General features: G+C 41.4%; 1 long non-coding RNA gene across 1 annotated transcript; it reads left to right on the top strand.

Annotated features, from left to right (window-relative positions):
• Nucleotides 1-2,890: 2,890 nt before the first annotated feature.
• On the top strand, nt 2,891-4,037 carry LOC306778457. The gene is made up of 2 exons (XR_013772050.1): nt 2,891-3,115; nt 3,721-4,037. It is a non-coding gene; the product is annotated as an uncharacterized lncRNA (long non-coding RNA).
• Nucleotides 4,038-19,189: the final 15,152 nt, after the last annotated feature.

Here is a 19,189-nt window from a genome sequence, read left to right as displayed (position 1 = left end):
TAAGAACATTCATTAAAACATTTTTAAAAAACAGTGCAAGAAATAAAATGCAGTAGTAAAATGCAGAAATGCAGGAAATTGATGAATATATTCATTGACTGTGGTTCAATTAAAGGCAGCAGCAAACAGAAAAGTCTTCAATCTTGATTTAAATGAGCTGAGGGTCTCAGCAGACCTGCAGCTTTCTGGGACTTTGTTCCAGATATGTGGAGCAGAAAAACTGAACGCTGCTTCTCCATGTTTAGTTCTGACTCTGGGAACAGAAAGTAGACCGGTCCCAGACGACCTGAGGGGTCGGGATGGTTCATAAGGTAGCAGCAGATCGGAGATGTATTTTGGTCCCAAAGCATTCAGTGCTTTGTAAACCAACAGTAGGATTTTAAAGTCAATTCTTTGTTGGACAGGAAGCCAGTGCAAATACCTCAGAACTGGAGTGATGTGGTCCACCCTCCTGGTCTTAGTGAGGATTCGAGCTGCAGCGTTCTGAATCAGCTGCAGCTTTCTGACGGACTTTTTACAGATACCTGTAAACACACCGTTACAGTAGTCCAGTCTGCTGAAGATAAATGCGTGGACAAGTTTTTCCAAATCCTGTTGAGACATAAGTCCTCTAATCCTTGATATATTCTTCAAGTGATAGTAGGCTGATTTTGTAATTGTCTTGATATGGCTGTTCAGGTTGAGGTCTGAATCCATAACTACACCTAGATTTCTGGCTTAGTTTGTGGGTTTTAACATCAGTGACTGAAGCTGAGCGGTGATTTTCAATTGTTCGTCCTTGGTACCAAAAACAATTACTTCTGTTTTATCTTTGTTTAATTGAAGAAAATTCTGGCACATCCAGTTGTTGATTTGTTCAATGCAGTTACCCAGCCCTTGTATGGGATTATAGTCCCCTGGTGACATAGTTATGTAGATTTGTGTGTCGTCTGCATAATTATGATCATGTAGGGGACGACCGAATTCACGGGGCCCCTTTAAGGAAAGGGGCGTAACCCTGGTGACAGAGGGGGTTAAAGGGTGACAGGAAGTGAATGTGTTTTATGTTTTGTATGGATGGAAATAAACGGTCACAAGGTGCAGCCAAAGGGAATACTCGACTCCTTGGACGTTTCCAGAAGAAAGAATGACGACGCACGCAGTTTCACTGAAACTGCCGGAGTTTTGGGAGACGCAAGCGGCGGTGTGGTTCGCTCAAACTGAGGCACAGTTTGCCCTCAGAGACTCACACTTTGTTGTTTTCCATAATCTGAGCTAGTGGAAGCATGTAGATGTTGAACAGAGGAGGCCCCAGTATTGAACCTTGGGGAACACCACATGTCATTTTAGTCAGCTCTGATGTGTAATGAGCTACAGACAAAGTATTCTCGGCCCTTCAAGTAGGATTCAAACCAGTTAAGTGCTGTGCCAGAGAGTCCCACCCAGATTTGTAGTCTTTCTAGGAGTATGGCATGGTCGACCGTGTCGAATGCAGCACTGAGATCTAGTAAGACTAAGACTGAACTTCTGCCATTGTCTATGTTTAAGTGGATGTCGTTGAAAACCTTAACAAGAGCAGTTTCAGTGCTCTCGAAAGCCTGACTGGAAAACATCAAAGCAGTTATTTACGGTCAAGAAGTTGGTCAGCTGTTGGAAAACCGCTTTTTCAATTATTTTACTCAAAAATGGGAGGTTTGATATTGGCCTATAATTTTCTACAAAGAGATTTATGAGTTGTATATGTGTGCAAAATATTTAAAAAAACTACTCTTACTAGTTACTTTGCATATTCATCTTATTATATACCCTCCAGCAGCATGTAGCCTACATTAGTTGAAATAAGCTCTGTCCCAAAGCGACTGGGGTAATGTGGGTGAACACCCTTGTTACACGCTGTCTGCCTGGGGGTGTGTACATTTGTGCAAAGTTTGCTGTGTGACTTTTTGTTTGTTCAGCCCAATCTCCCGAATTACATTTATATTGAGTGATCCTGTTGTATGTAATCTACTACCAACGCTAAACAGCAGTGCAAATGCCAGCAGCAGGGTGGAAAAGTCAAGTGTTAGAGAATATTTGGATGGTTGATGGAGCTTTGACCTGTGTAGGAATCCTCCATCCTTAAAGAAGACAAGGAGTCCACAGCACAACGCTATAGCTGCACTTCAGCACAAAGGTGGTGCACTAACAGAAGATAAATAATGAAATGTGTGTTGTGGTTAGCGCTCCAAAAAAGAAGAGGAAAGTCCGAATTAAATATATATATAAAATGTTTCAGAATTTAAAGAGAGGTGACTTTTTACTTTATTCTTTTGTACTTATTTTCCTGTAAAATGTATGGGACATAGTATGATTTGATGACACAGAGAGGATTATTGATGCATTAATCTCATTTTAGCAGGATTATTGCCATCTCTTTTTTAATCTAAAAAAACTCCCCGAATAGTTCAAGTAGAGAAAGTTGAAAATCACTGAAGGCATTTAATCAACTCTTTGTTAGGTTGCTTTCATAATTTGAATGAAGTTCCCTTTCTGCAAGTTCACCTGCAGACCATTGACAACATTCCTCATACCACTGGTTCACAGTATTAAGTTGTAGGTTTAACTTTGTATTCTCCCGTAATAACATATACAAGAAGATGAACAACACTGCTGTCCTTCTTTGCCCAACTGAGACATTTGATCAAAGTCGATTATTTCCTCCGCAGGCTGTGCAGCTGCTATGTTTTTAACTTGTACTAAGAGTAGGGACCACATCACTAACATATGCACACACACACACGCACGCACACACGCACGCACACACACACACACACACAGATGGGTGTGACACTCACCTGTTTGCAGCCCCTCCCTCTTTCTCAGTAGTTTGCTATAAAACTGTCAAACTTGTTGGATATTTCATCGTGGAACAGCATCTCTGTCTGTTTCCATCTCTCTCTCTCGCTCTCTCTCTCTCTCTGTCTGTCTACGGCTGAAGACATAATTGAAGATGAGGCTCGCTTTGTTTGCTTTCCTGTTGGTGATCCTACCATTCCAGGCTGATGCTGACTCATGTCAAGGCAAGGTGTCTGTTTTTGTGGGCAGTGCCAATGGGCTTGAAAGCAAGGCAGGTGGAGCACCAAACGCCTATGTTGAGGTGAGTTGCTGGCTATCTTTCTCAAAACATAAACAGAATGGGGAATGGTGTTTTTCGATGCAGTGCGTTGTATGACGAGATGTAATCATCATATGAGCAAAGTTGTTCACGTCCATATGGTCATTAGAAGTTGGTTTAGCAAGAAATTGACATTAAAAATACATTCGATTGTAAATCCTGCCAAATACGAATTCAACAGGTGCAGCAATCCCTCACATTTAAATTGACTTAAGTTTGATCCAACAATGTAGTGAAATATAAAAAAATCACCTTTAGTCGATGATTAATGTAATAGATTTAGTTTGAAGAAATCCAACCGTTTACATCTCATAAAAGTGATACATAATGAGACATTGTGTGCACTCCAACTATTTAAATCAGCCAAACAGGCTACAGTAAAGTCCTTTACTGCATAAAACCATGTATATGATGGCAGCAATATGAATATGTTAACATTTGTGCATCTTCTATTTCCCCTTTTGTACCACAATCCTTCAGGTCTTTTTTATTGATCCATTTAATGTTTTTCGTTTTTGTAAGTGGATGGTTATTCTGTGTGTTTATTTCAGAAAAAAATATTAATTTTTTAACATTTTGACTAACAGGTGGAAGTCGATGGGAACATAAAAACAACCAACATCAAGATTGGCCAGGCCAATCCTAAATTTCGGCAGTCGTTGAAATTTGGGCCAGGCAACAACGAGGTGATGACACTGAAGATCAAGGACACGGTAGCTGGTGCTGACGAGCTTCTGGGATCCTGTGCGATAAAACTAGATCAAGAATCCTTGCGCCGCTTTGTTTGCTCTGCTGAGAACGGTGGCGAAGTCTTTTACGCTGTCAGGTGTACTTAAATATAACCTGCTCTTGAAAGTTAGAGTTGTAACACTGTAAGGAAAATAAAAGCCACCCTTGAAACAGCTGTCTCTTGTCTGTCCAATGATTGTTGACCCATCCATTTGCCCCAACCTCCTCCCTCTGCAGACACATTTTTTTTGGCCATTTGTTGAAACGACGACGCTAACGTTTTTTTCTTACGAGGACAGTTTTCTAAATGGTACATTTACGTAATGAGGTGAATGTCAGAAAGGGATTTTTTTGCTGTACTCCTGTTCCCTCCGTCTGCTCTCTTTCATTCGTATCATTTCTCTCTTCTAACCTTGCCTTTACCCTGCATTTACCTGCTTCCTCTTTCTACCCCCCAACCCCCTCTGAGCTCCACGCTAATCATGCACTAGACAGTTCCACGGGCCCCCAATTCCACTTCAAAGGGCAACCATTTCCTCCTTGTGTGTAAGAGGACCTGTCAGCCGTGGCTGCCTGCTTACCTACCGCCAAGAGAGAGCAAGAAAAGACAGAAGGAAAGGTTGTCAACAAAAAAAAGCAGTAGAGGAAGAGAAGCAGAAAAGTTGAGAGCGTGGTCCTCGAGGAGAAGTAAAGATGGTGCTGTGGCTGGCACTTCATCAGATGAATGGCTTCAGCAAAGAGGAGCATTTTGTTAAGTGTGGTAAAAGTATCTGTGTGCTCTATAGCAGGGGTTCTTAACCTTTTTGACCTCGGGGCCCAACTTTTCAAGTACAAAGTGTCCCGGGGCCCACTCTGACTATATGGATCAAAAGTGTCAGACAACCTGTAGGTCATACAGAAACAGAGCAGTGGGCCTTTGGAGTCAGTAAAAATTTAAGATTTGTGTCCGCATAAAATAAAAAAGTATCTTTCAGTATAAATAACTGCCGGTGGCTGTATCTGTACAGGTAAAGGACAGTATAGGGCTCTAACTACACTATCAGTGAACAACTACCTCAAATTTGAAGAAGATTGGACAAAGTATGACCATTCTACAGTGTTTCTTCCATGAAGAGATCCAGGCAGAGCTCTAAAAGGACATTTGGAGACCCAAATGGACACATGGTAACCACATGATATTCTGACACACTAAAGGTGTTTCTCCCTTTATATTTTGATTTTATATTATTTTCCTTTTATTATTAGCCTTTGCAAATTGCAAAAACTATGTATATATGGTCGAAGACTTGGTGTGTGAGTAGCGGACGTGCTGTGCTTAATGGCTGCGACCGAGCGCACGAACGAGAATAAGAATAGCTCAGTTACGCAAACGTTGGTTGACGGCTTATGGAAAAGGAGGATAAGGTTTGTACTATAAGTACTAGCGTTTTCTGAAGGCAGTAGCTCCATGGTAACATCCGCTAGCACGTTGTCGGGTCTGTAATGTGTCTTTTTCCGTCGAAATTCTGCAAGATACGACTTGCAGCGGTTATGGCGACTTTGGACAGTGTGTGTGTGTGGGCTCCTTTTGTGGAGAAACCATAAGAAATGAAAGACAATCGATGATTTCTTTGCAAAGATGAGGATTTTGGGCATGCTGGGATACCAAACACGGACATGTTTTGTGACGTATTTGCGCAAACAAGCCGTAGGAACGGAAGGGGAGGGGATCGAGGATGCCGGTGTTGAACAGGCAAAACCCTTGTTAAATAAATGAGATGATACAATGTGATGATCAAAGACATTTATTATCATGTGTATGTAAACCTGCATACACAACAAGAAAACAATTAAAACATTAAAAAACAGTGTAAGAAATAAAATGCAGTAGTTAAGGATGTTCTTTGTGCTGATGTTCTTCACATCCCTCTCCTTTTCTTCTTGTCTCTATACACTCATGAACTGTCATAAAGCCTCATTGTAAGCATGATATGTTTGTTCACTTAAGTGGCCGTAACATCTTCATGATGAGCCACGCCTCAATTTGCACTGCCCAGAAAAAAAATACATTTGTTTACATCTACTCTCATTATGTTTTACCTTATTTGCAATCATGCCGCCTGTAGAATTTATTCTGCAAACACACATACACACACACACACACACACACACATATTAAGCAATTACAGCCCGACACACAAAGCATCAAGTACCACCAAATAATCAGAAGGTAATCCAAGCCCACATTGACATGCATCAGCCTATATTTGCATTTTAGTCCACACACAATCAGCGTTTGTAACCATCAGGCACTACTGTCGGTCTTGTGGTAAAGTAGCAGCCCACAGTAACGGAAGCTGTTAAGTGTCCAATGTGTCTTGGAAGGCCAGTACAAACAGGCGTGTGTGTGTGTGTGTGTGTGTGTGTGGGTGTGTGTGTGTGTGTGTGTGCGCAGGTCACTGCTCTCAGATCAGGTCCTGGTCAGCACTGTTTTGATTTCCCCACTGAAATCACCAGCTGTACCTGCTCTGCAGAACACACACACACACACAAACACACACATATTGTGTCTAATTGTAATGGGGCTTCTTTCCCCATCACAGCTGAAACGAGGGGGTATCTGTTGCCAGTGTGAGGAGAAAATGTTTCTCTGCTACGCCTATTTTCTCTGAGCTATTCTTCTTCTTTTTTGTCTCCCTACATAACCTTTCTGTATTATTGCTCTTCCTCTTGTATGTTGTGTTTTTCCCACCACTGGTAAAAAAATGCAGAATGTAAACTTGCAAAAAGAAATGCCCCTCTGCTGCCATGGGAACACTGTGTGATAAACGATCAAACTAAGCCCTGCAACACTGTTGCCATTGTTAGCACTGTAAACACTGTTAGCTGCTAGCCACCGGCTCAACTGTCTCCATGTTGAGAGCAGGCGCCAAACTCCGGTTCCGAGTGCCTTAAACTTGCATTCTTCTTATTCTTCTTCTTCTTCTGGCTTAATCCATTATACTTAACCCCCCTTTTTCGTGTGACTCGTTACAAAAAAAACAAGATGGCGACGGCCAAAACTCAGGTTGACGATGGCCAAAATTCCTAACTCAAGAGGACAATAGATGACATCACAGTCTATGGTTGAGAGCCATGTGGAGACTATAGATATGCTCTTAATTCTACATTGAGCATGTTTAAGAATGAGCTTTTCTTATCAGTAACATTGTGGTTTCTCTCCTGCTCATTCATTGTCTGTTATTCTTGGAAGAGGGATCCCTCTTTTGTTGCTCCGCCAAAGGTTTCTCTTAGTGATTGAGTTGAGTTTACCTTATCCGAAATTAAAGGTTTCAGGATAGGAGGCGTAATATTTGGGATGGCAGGTAAAAGCGATTCTTCGCAGAGTTGGCGGTTTAATCCCCGACTCACTCTGTTCATATGTTGAAGTGTTCTTAAGTAAGACACAGAACCCTCAAATGCTCCCGATGGTTTACCTTACAAGGTAGCGTGTATGTGTGTAAATGAAGTCCATCCATTTGTTGGACAGATTGTAACAATCACATAACACTATTGATTTAGCTTGAATGCCAATCAAGGCACTTGTCAGTCAATGGCAGTACATTGCATCCAAAAACCTCAGGATACGTTGCCTTTTAACTGCAGTAATTTATTCTCCAACAAGCACTGCTGAAATTAGTCAAAAGTGCCAATTGTTGTACGAGTGAAGTTGAAGTAAAATCGATTGTTAAGCTGTGGTGAAAACAAGTCCATTGCATCCGGGTATCCAGCCGTATTACCGGACAAGGGAGGAGGTGTGACCTGATTAGAAACAATGCATTGAACAACTGACAGGAAACGTGTACTGATTTCCAGAATAACTCAAGGTAGAAAACAATTTAATGCGGCCTTCTTTTAAAAACTCCCACGCATCTCATCAAGGAGAAATAGGGCAGAAAATCACTAAACAACAGCCACAAAGAAGGAGAGAAAAGAATCACCGCCTGAATGCAACAGTTTGCTCACGTAATGTCAGGTTTTAATACCTTTCAGAGGCTTTCGCAGATGTTGGTAAGGAGGGAAAAAGGCCAAACAAACCCCTCAGTTCATTTGCTTGTTTGTTTGTTGTGATAGGTGTTGAGTAAAACCCGAAGGCGAGGTAGTCCGGCATGACACCTGGATCCAGTTTAAACCCTCAGGTGTGTTTCTGCCTGATTCCTCACAGCTTTGCCGTTATTACTTTATTTCCCAACAGATGGATCCAAAATGCAACAGGGGAGGGAGGAGGAGGGAGAGTAGAGAGAGGAAGAGAGGAAAGTGTGAGGTGAGGTGATGAGGGATGAGAAAATGAAGAGGAAGACAGATGAGTGTACTTAGGATTAAAGCAAGAAAGGCTAAGGAGACGGAGAGGTAGTAGATTTGTAGACTTGCCTGGAGGAAACAGGCAGGCAGGTGAGAAAAAGGCTCAGCATTGTTTATAACACCCTCCAACTATTGTTAGTGGAAGGCTTCAGCTGCCTCAGGTATGATTTAGCATGCACTGGTGAGTCACAGTGCTACCTGAGGGTGTGTGTGTGTGTGTTATGTACAGATAACTCCAGGCTGAGAAGGAAGAAGACCTTACAGGTATTTGGGCAAACACTGTGTGTGTGTGTGTGTGTGTGTGTGTGTGTGTGTGTGTGTGTGTGTGTGTGTGTGTGTGTGTGTGTGTGTGTGTGTGTGTGTGTGTGTGTGTGTGTGTGTGTGTGTGTGTGTGTGTGTGTGTGAGAGAGAGAGAGAGAGCATGACTTCCTCTCTGAGGTCTATTGTCAGCTGTTCTGATAGTATGTTAGTGTATATCTGTAAGCATGTGTATATGTCTTAGAACTTAGAAAAATGTTGAATTCAATTTAAGTTGTTGCATTATAACATTATGTTAGTAAATGTATATGTATATTATGTATATTAAATAGGGCAAAACATGTATCGCTACATTCGTAATAATTATTTAGTTTTTCCAGGAAAGAGAAAGAAGTTCACTGTAATAGCACTCGATTTTCAAACATTTTGTTCAAATGATATTTACAAGTTAGGGCATGTTAGTTTAGCAAGCTGGTACAGACAGCAGCTGACCCTGTTTAACAAGCAATCATTTTGCTTTTCAGCTGCTTTTTTAGCAGTGTAGGTGTCATGAAACAAAAAGAACAGAAAAACCTGATATCAAAAACCGACCTGCTTTTTCTTTCGTTAGGCTTTCACTTTTGAATCCATATTAAGCTGAAGATGAGTAAACAGATCAAAGAAATGTAGCTTACTGTCAATCCTTGTGTTATTGTCTAAAAATCTTACATTTTATTAAGTTGGAATCTTTCCTCGCAATGCAATCCTTTTAGTCTTAGCCCAATGCTGTGTGTGATCCCTCTTGTAGACGCCTCGCTCCACTGACTATACCTCACTCAGGATCATGGGATTGAAAGAGGGGATTTTGCAAAACAAGAAAATAAAAAAATGTAAACAAAAAATGAAAAACAGAGGTCACATTTTAGTGAACCTAGAAGTGGCATGTTCTAAGCGTGTGACATCACACAGTCTGGGGACTTGATGCCAAACTAGATGGACCTGAACACATTGAACATACAACTGTTCTGATGCATTTCAGATTATTTTTCAATCATAATGAATGAATACACATTTGGTATTTCTTCTCTATCATTCATCCTGTTATCCTCTCTTTTTTTCTCTTTGTAATGTGGTGGACCATGGGGTGATAAGGTCCCTGCCAAAAACTGGTAAAAAAATCTTGATAAAGCAGCCTATTAACAGCTCTAGCGCCAACACATCCTCAGAAGATAACACTGTGAAATCAGCGAGCAGAGCGTTGCTTCATGTCACATGTGTGAGCTGCGTGGCTGAGTTCATGCCACTTCCTGTTGTTGCTTCCCAAAAGCAGTTTGGGTAATTATTAGGCTTTATCAGTTCTGCCATGTCCCTCGTCTCAAAGTAAAACTAACGAACGTCACCAGTGAATAACAGTATTTTCTTTTTTCTTGCTCTCCTCTGACAGAGAACCTCTTATATTTATGCTTTTTTTTTTGTTTGTTTGCTCTATTTCCTGTTCTTTCATTTGGTGGGTTTTTTAGAAGCAGCCTAAAGAAAGCTTTGATTACCGAAAAAGTCAGGAGACACTGGGTCGTACATCCTGTGATTCAAACTTTAAAAAAAAGGGATTTGGATACCTGTCTGTCTGCTTTTCTCTGTGCTCCTCCAGTTTCTATCATCACTTTTCTCATTAATTGTTTACCAGTCTGTATATGTTTGTGTATTCCAATTCTCTTTTAAATGCCTGTCGCTTCATTACTTTGTGCAGTTGCAGACATCACAGCAGCCAGCTCTGACAGCAATGAAATCAAGGGATCACCTCCCACGACAATTAAAGATTCAGCATATAGTCACGATCGACTTTTGAACTGTCACACGACAAAGAGACCGAGGCAGCAGGCAGAGAGCAAAGGAAGCAGACAACCAGACAAATCATGAGAAGATAGACGGACAGAAACTCTGCCTCCTTTTACTTTGGTTTATTTTATGACTGATCTGTAGTCCAAAAACATATGTCCTTTGTTTTCATCTCATGTCTATGTGTCAAAGATGGATGTCAACGTTCCCTGATCAAACAACAAAATCTTATTTTCATGTTGAGCCTGAAAGTTTCTTCATGTCCTTGGAAAATGAGTGTGCAATATTACACGATTCATTCGTAACAATGGAGATCACAATGTCTGACTGACAGATGAAGAGAGCATTTGTCAGCCGCAGCAAAAGCAAATTGAATGTGATAGTACAGCAGATATACTGTAACGTGTCGGGTTTACAAATATGAACTTTGACACCTGAACGTTTTGAATTGTTCAATACCTGGGTAAACATTGACAACATGAGTTTATGGTGTCGATTGCTAGTTTCAAGTCTTCAATACAATATGACGTTCATTTAGGAAACCATCGTCCCGTTCAGAGTAAAATTGACCATAAAACAATTTGTCCGAATTAAATTGTAACTTTCTGTCTTTGATTAAAAATACAGTGATGCTGGAATAATGCGGAATTTGAAAAGTAAATTAATTTCAAAGGCATTTAAAAATAATTCATTCTGCTATGACGTAAGCACTGCAATGCAACGTTTGCACATTAATTAATCACAGGCAGTCTGTAACAAACAAGAGAACGCAACAGCAGCACACACACCAATCATCATTACTGAGAGTACACAGAATTAAAGGGGACAATGCTTTTTTTAAATTCTTGCGCAGATGCTCTCATTTTCCAGCCATGATCACCACCTTGCACAAAGCACTGGCTTCTGCCTGGCCTCCCTCCTCTTACTCTCCCCACTCATCGCTGTGCTTTTTCTCTCTATCACCCCTCTCGCTGTTGTTTTCACTGCAAGCGGAACAACATGAGGCATGACGGAAATCACCCGCAGCAGCAGAATAACACCAAATGAAATGCCAAAATACAGATGTGCAGCACACTCAAAAACGACACGTGACAGTGCAGTCTGTAGAACACAAAGATGCATATGCTTCACGTATATGTGCAACCCAGTTGGCAGAAAGAAATATTCGCGTTGTACTTTTCTGCAAACCTCAGGATGTGTTATAAAATACAAATATATGTTTCATATCAGCCTTGAATCACACTTGCAGAAACGCACAATGCCACAACGTTCTTACGTAACATTATGTAAAAAGTGTAAAGTCAGCGTTTACTTTGGGTTTTACATGGGATATGAACAGCGGTCGTCTGGCTTAAAGTCCCGTGTTTGTTTGACTCATCCCCCATCTCTGCCATTCGTGGACTCTCTCGCTTGTTACACTTTATTACACCACGAAATTTCCAATAACTGTTGGTCGACATACTATGTCACTTGCTCTGTGCTTTGCTCCCTGTACTACGTCACTTGCTTCTACTGAATGCAAAAACGTCGACATTCAACATGTCGACATGTGGTTTGCAGAAACCTACAACGCAAAGAGAAACACACGCTACTGAACATGTCACACTCTTACCTGTATACACACAAAAATCCATGAATTGAAAATGGTTATAAAACATTGTAAAATGTGTTTTCATACAGACACATTCATCAATTTGTGGTTCTTACTTTCTGTTTGTTGTCTGACTGACAGTCCATTTGGCACCATGAGGATTGATGACTAATCAGCAAGACCGTGGCTAATCAAACCCACACATACACAAACTCATACGCAGACTATAATTGTCAGTGATTGCATTTGAATAGCTGCCCATGCTTCCACTGATTAGCATCGTGGCACAAGTAGCTGTCGGGTCCCTTGTTCCTCAAACCACCAAACCAAATGTCTATAAAAATCTATCTTGACTCAAAAAAACACATGTCAAAGGTGTGCGTGGGAGAAAAACAACTTCTTTTTGTTGCAGAGAAGCTGTCTTTTTGGAGAACTGCAGGTTTCCACAGGGCACCAGTTACAATTGCGGGGCACATTGTGGCCTTTGGCGTGTAAAGATATTATCATGCTGATTGTACAATTATGTAATAAAGCTGTTATCATCCCTGAGAGACACACAGAGCAAAGAGAAAGAAACAAACAGACTGACAGAGAAGAAGGGGAAAGGAAGGGAATTTTCCTCCATTAAAATGCAAAATGCTCCTGATCCTTTGGGAGTGCAAACAAGTGGGGGAGGCGAAGAGAGGAAGAGGAGGAGGAGGAGAAAATGAAATGAGAGGACAGGAGATGATGGGCCGCTTGCATTGATCAAAGTGTGAATATTCACAGCACTCTCCTCTACAAGATTAAATACTAATTACTCTCAACAGCTGCTCAATGAGCTCGCTAAGACTCATTATCACAATGTACTACATGTGTACCACTTAAGAAACACAGAGCTTCATTGTTAAACAAGACGTCCACCAAGAGGAAATAAAAGCAGCGCCTTCTTGGCTACAATGATTCCTGGAGGAAAGTTAAAAATGTTATTATGGACCATTTGCTGAGACCTTCAGGAGACAGACGGGGCTGTTTTGTTCATTACACAAGTAATGTTTTGTCCTGCACATCTCCAGTGATTATGTACCAGTTATTGAAAGTGATAAAGATTGGGATAAAATTCTTCCTTTAGTAATGGTACAAAAAATATCTTGATAGCCTTTGAGTCAAAGCTCATTCCAAAACTATATGAGCCACCAAGCAATGTATTTATTTTAATATTAATATATATATGTTCTTATTGTATTTTCCATCACAGCTAAATACATATTTTTAGTGAAAAGGATGTCTTTACTTTCTTTGTTAAGGAAAAGATTGTGTTTTGTGAAACTTAACTATGACAAAGAGAGGATGCGAACCACAATCTCCTGGGTGAAAGTCCTGTGTGAACACTATCAACACAAAGAAAGCAACGCCTTCATTTAATAAGCCATTCAAACCGCAATCGTCCGGGTGACAGTTCTGTGTTTTCTGTCCTATCATCACCTTCAACCTCAGCCCCAGATTGAATTTTGCACATAATTACTACAGACCTTAGAGATCGGTACTGTCTTCTTTCATCCCTTCTTTCGTGAACACCCGTGTGAATCGACCCTTCTGACCTATGAGGCTGATAACCACATAAATCACATGTTTAAAGGGCTGAGAACATTTTAAAGCTATGTGTAGAATTTGAATTTCTGACTTTGGTGTGGCCAGTGGGCGGGGGAGTTTTTGTTCCAAAACAGAGTCCATCCAAAAATCTCAGGAAGCTTTGGTGCTGATCAGAAACAAACTCCCACAGATGCACAGTATTCCAGTATGGCTATTTTGTGCTGCGAGGCAGCACAGATCTTATTTGTTGCCATTTTGGGAACACAAACTATCTCACCAACTAAAGCAGCTGATCCACCATAACCTTGCACAGTATCCTGATGTAGCAGAATCACCCTACTAACATATACATAACAATAAAAGAGTGTGGCAGATGGTGGGCGAGCATGTAACACAACTGGGTCAGCATGTGGGAGAATGGACCAGACTACACAGCAGAGTGAGACACAGTGCAGCTGGAATAGACGACTGCAGTGGAACCTGCACAATAATGGCCACGCATGTCTGGTATACTGAACCAAAGCAAGCTAAAACGGGCTCAGAAAGTACCTCAGAATCTGCTAAATACTATATTTATTCAGCTAAAGCTCGTCCCCCACTCTTTCACTTATTTTATTCAACTGAATTAGCTGCAGTTGATCCTGCTGTTGTGAGACCATGACTGTGACAAGTATCCCGGGTTCATAATGGGTGGAAAGCAAAGTGTGTGTGCGTGTGTGTGTGTGTGTGTGTGTGTGTGTGTTTGTGTGTGTATGTGTGCGTGTGCGTGCGTGTGTGTGTGTGTGTGTCGGGGGATGTTGCTCTTCGTTGGCTGTCTGTGTGACTGGCGGTCGAGCAGCATGAGAGTTGACGGCTAATCAGTGCGTCACTTCCTAATGGGCAAAAATGTATACACACACACACTCACACACACTCACACACACACACAAATGCACATGAGCACAGCACGGAGTATAATTATCTGTGATTGCATTTGGATACCCATCCACACTCATGCTGATTAGCAATGTGGCAGAAAGACTTGCAGAGCGATCATGGGAGGGAGAAACAGAGAATGAGCAAGGGAGATGTATTAGCTTGCACAGTTGTCTGCATATTGCTGTTGATGAGAAATTGTAACCAATTGAAGTGAGTCTGGATCCACTAAATAGCAGCCCGATATATTTGCCAACCGTAAATGAACTGCAACACAGCTCATGCAAGTGTTCAGTTTGACAGATTAGAGCTGTTTTTAAAAATATCCTTCAAGACCGACAGACAAATGGATACATGGATAGATAGACTCTACATGGATAGATGGATAATTCTCTGTCTTAGTCCATACTTTCTTCTCGGCAGATAGTCAGTAAAGCACAAGTGTTGCTCATGAATTAATTATGATTCCATTCTATCGAGGAAGAAATCAGATATCGGTCCGATTCTTACTCAAAAAGCTGGATTGAGTGTTTGTGACAATAGGCCGATCTGGTATCGTTTGCTATTATTTTAATAAATAACAATTCAGTACATTTATATCTTTGTATTTATGTGTTACATTTAGTTCAAAAAAAGTTATAATGCTACATTTAAGTCAAGCTTGATGTTGCCTGAGACCTAAAAGAATAATCCCAGCCACTTCCACACAGTGAGACATATACAGCTTATTAACCGTCTGATATGCAAAAGCCTTATTCTTTCACAGCTGAACCATCTGAACCCTCTGTCTGAGTATAAATTGCTTCATAAATTGAGAAGGATTTGCAATTAAGAGACAGGAGCCGATGTTACAAATATGTCTTGAATAAACTGTGTGAACTTGGATGTCCTTTAGCAACCAAGCTAGCGAGCTTGATAACTCAAGAGAATGTTTTCCCCCTCACTTCAATGGTCCTTTATTGAGTCGAAATTCCAGATGGGAGTAAACAGCACAAAGAAATTAGAAAGAAGTTTGAGGAGCTTTTGTGACTGACCTTGCGCTAGCTGGCACGTTAGCTCGCCATTGGGAGCCCCATGCCTTGTGCCTTGCTTGTGCCCCGGAGACGATGAGGTGGCGGTGGGGATGAACTTGACTGGCCTGCACAGACCCCTGAACAAATCCCATCCAATTATTAACAGCGATAAATGGATAGATGTTTTGACCATACAGTACCGGTATATTCCACTTAATATCCATCTACACCTTGTTAATAATAACTCATATGAGGATTTTATTTCAATACGGCAATGTTGGCAGAACTGTGATTTGTTTTAAAGGCCACATTTCACTATTTCCACCCTCAAGATGCTGTTGGCGGATACATCAACAATAGATTTAGCAGGCAATCAAGCGTACAGACTTCCATATTCACCCAAATTAAAACACCAAGCAGATCCTCAGGGTTTACTCTTGAATATGAGAGGCATATTTGTTTTTAGAATGTATCATCGTGGCTGAATTACAGCAAATTATTATTAATAAGCAGATCCTGCACGTAGCATCGCGATGAAAAGATAAACAGTTTTCAACGCAGTCCCTCTCGGTCGATTACATGAAAAGACTGAAGATGTCTCGCTCTTTCTATGTGCGCAGATGGGAACAGAGGAGGAGATTGAATGCGTGAGAGGGAGGGAGGGTAGAGAGGAAGGAGGAGAAAATGGAAGCGGGAGACAGAAAGATGAGAGTGGGCAGGAGATGAGGAAGGAGGGCGGCGGAGATGAGGGAGGGAGAGCAGAAAGCATGCGGTGGGAAGAGGAGAGCAGAGACGAAATGACAGCCTTAATGTGTCTGCATGAGTGACAGCCATATGTGAATATTGCATGTGTGATTAGGGAGCAGAGAAGATGGGGCTTCAATGGCTTGTTAACTGGGCCCCTCAATACTGGCAGTACGATGGAAAGGAACAGGGGAAAGGAAGCAGAGAAGGGGAGGGAGGAACCAAAATACTGACAGAACGAGAGCCGAGGGAGGGAGGGAGGGAGGGAGAGGGTGGAAAGGAGTTAAGTGAAAGTAAAGGGAAAGAGAAATGACTTGATCTTTTGTAAGCTGATGCAGCAATACACAATGGAAATCAGAAAAGGCAGCCAAAAACGGAGAGAGACATACAGGAAGTCTGCATCCTGGAACACAACAGTCCTTCAAGGGCCTCTCTGATTGTTTTATCCTTCAAATCACTTGCTGTTGAAGCATTTGTATTATTCTCCCTCTACACCATGACCTTCCATGGCCTCTCCTGTGCCGACAACAACCAGCTATCCTCGTTATACTCCCCTGTCTGACTCTCCGGTCGAGACACGCAACGCTGCCTACCTGTCAGATATCTCAGAGCCGATGTCACGGCACCACCTAAAGCTCAACTTGGACAAGACTGAGACTGAGCTTGTGTTGCTTCATGGGAAAGGATGAGCCCTATCTATCACCATTGACAACACTGTGATGCTATATATACAGTATATATATATCTTCGACACGTTTTTGGCATGTTTCGTGTTTTTGTTTGCGGCATCTCAAACTTGTTTTTGGCAACGTGGAGTTTTTTCTCAGCACTCTCGACTGGTTTCTGGCAGTGCTGTAGCTGTGAACGGGCAGTGCTGGACCATGCTCATCGAAAGCGGCCGCGTGCCCGGTTTTGCCACCATGTCACATATCGACAGAGCAGCGGGCACTTTCTCAACTCCAAATTCTTGCTGCAGGACATTTTCTGGCAGAAGGAATTAGCTGTCCAAGCCAGACATACACGCACACACACACACACACACACACAAACACGAGCAACACACAGACCCACACTCTCATACACACACACAGTGGAACGGACACTCACAAGTGCACACACGTGTGAGCGGATAGGACAAATGAGAGACAGACTTAGTGGGGGTGGGTGGTTTAGGTGTGAACATGTAAATGACAGGCGTATGGACGAGAATAACCAGCCAATGTGTCTCTCCCTTTTTCATTTCCTCATTTCTATGAATAATAGATAGAAAGACTTAATACACATCATGTGCTCCTTGTTTAGACCTTTCAGTTGTTTCGAGTCCCAGAGTGATAAACTTTGACCATCGCATCCATTTCATTCATACTTTCTCCATTTTACTCTTTTCTCTATGGTTGTTAATTCGTTCAATTACTTTAATGTATATGGATGTGGCTGTATGGGCTTTCTTCTCACTGTTACACTTAGTTTAATCTATCCTCTGTGCTTCTGTAGTCTCTGTTGTAAATGTCAAAGCAATGCTTTAGCTGAACTGAAACAATCTCCAGTGGCCAGTGTGGAAATTAAATCAACGTTTTAACGACACGGAGTTTCCCTCGAAGGTTTTACAGGCCGGAGCTCACTTTAGCATATAGTTCACGAACAAAACCATTATTAGAAATGAGAAATGGAGACCCTTCAGCTGTTTAAATCAGGCTGTAACCTCCGGTTTTGAAAAGGGAGGTCAATGTGGAAGTGCGTTAAACCTGCATTCTTTCTGACGGCCATCAGGAGGCAACTCCTCTGGTCGCCAAAAGAAGTCAGATTACATTAAAGTTAATGAGAAAATGAGTCTACTTCTCACCTGATTTATTACCTCAGTAAACATTGTAAACATGGGTTTATGGTTTCAATCGACAGTTTCAAGTCTTCTTCAATACAACATGATGTTAATTTCGTAAATTATGCCCAAAGTGATGGGCATTTTTGTATTTTCTCTGACAAATAGCAAAAGAAAACTTGAATTTTTCACTCAAACCCAAAGTAAACTTCTCTGCGGCTGGGGTGGTAAATAGGTTAACTGTGTCTTATTTTTCACATGTGCCCCAAAGTAAAATATTTACTCCGATTTGACTGAGAAGTTGACCCGCCATTGGTCTTCCTCATCCTCGAGCAGTCTCTGTGAACACACAACCTGGCACTTTATAAATTTAGAATTCTGTTGAAAGTTGCTCATCTCTGTGCTCACTAACCTTGAATTCTATCATAGCTCTGGTCTTCATGACCTGCTTTTATCTGACAAGCATTCATTTATGATGCTGCATTGTGTGTTTTCTGTCTTTTTTTTGTGTAACGTTGTCATATCTCTTTACTCTGTACTGTTTTCTTATGGTGTTTTCTTTATTCTTACCTGCCAAGAGACAACAGATGCAAAGTGGTTTAACGGTATAATCTGGTACGATGCATTAAATGGTGACATTTATGTTTTAATGTGGACAGTCCACCCCTAAATTGTGGGCTGCATGTGAGGCAAGGAGTCTATGCGGACCCTTAAAAACTTTATTTCAGTGATGATATACATAAAGGTACATACATGAAAACAATACTGGCACTGGCACTGAAGAATGTCATGAAACATAAATCACTCATTGGTAATTGTATGTACTCTGTATCAGGCTTGGCTGGATATACACACATTAAAGTGCGCACAAAGAAAGATAGCACACAACGTTCTATTGGCGTACACAAACTTGTTTTTGAAGCAAAAGAGGACATTGCATTGACTTGTATTATTTCCTTGGAGTGGAACCTTTACCATAGTTACAATGTGCTTAATGGAAACCCCTGAAGCTGTTGGCCTTAGATTTAATGGTATTCCTTTCGGAGACTTGGTTTTCATCCCCATAATGACTGTAAACATATTTGTGTCCCTTTTCCCAACAAGATGAATAAAAGTACATGCACACACACACTTGATTCGAACCCTCTGCCTTGTCATGACACTAAGTTAACCTTGTGGGGGCCAAATTTGTGTCCCAATATGGGAATTGAGTCCACAAAATATGACTGTGGAAACAGACTAGTCCCCATAATGTGATGAATACACACATCTTTCTCACA

The sequence above is a fragment of the Melanostigma gelatinosum genome (assembly GCF_949748355.1).
Source record: "Melanostigma gelatinosum genome assembly, chromosome: 6".
Lineage (NCBI taxonomy): Eukaryota > Metazoa > Chordata > Actinopteri > Perciformes > Zoarcidae > Melanostigma > Melanostigma gelatinosum.
Note: the sequence above shows the minus strand (reverse complement) of the source record. Positions and strands in the feature narration are given on the sequence as shown.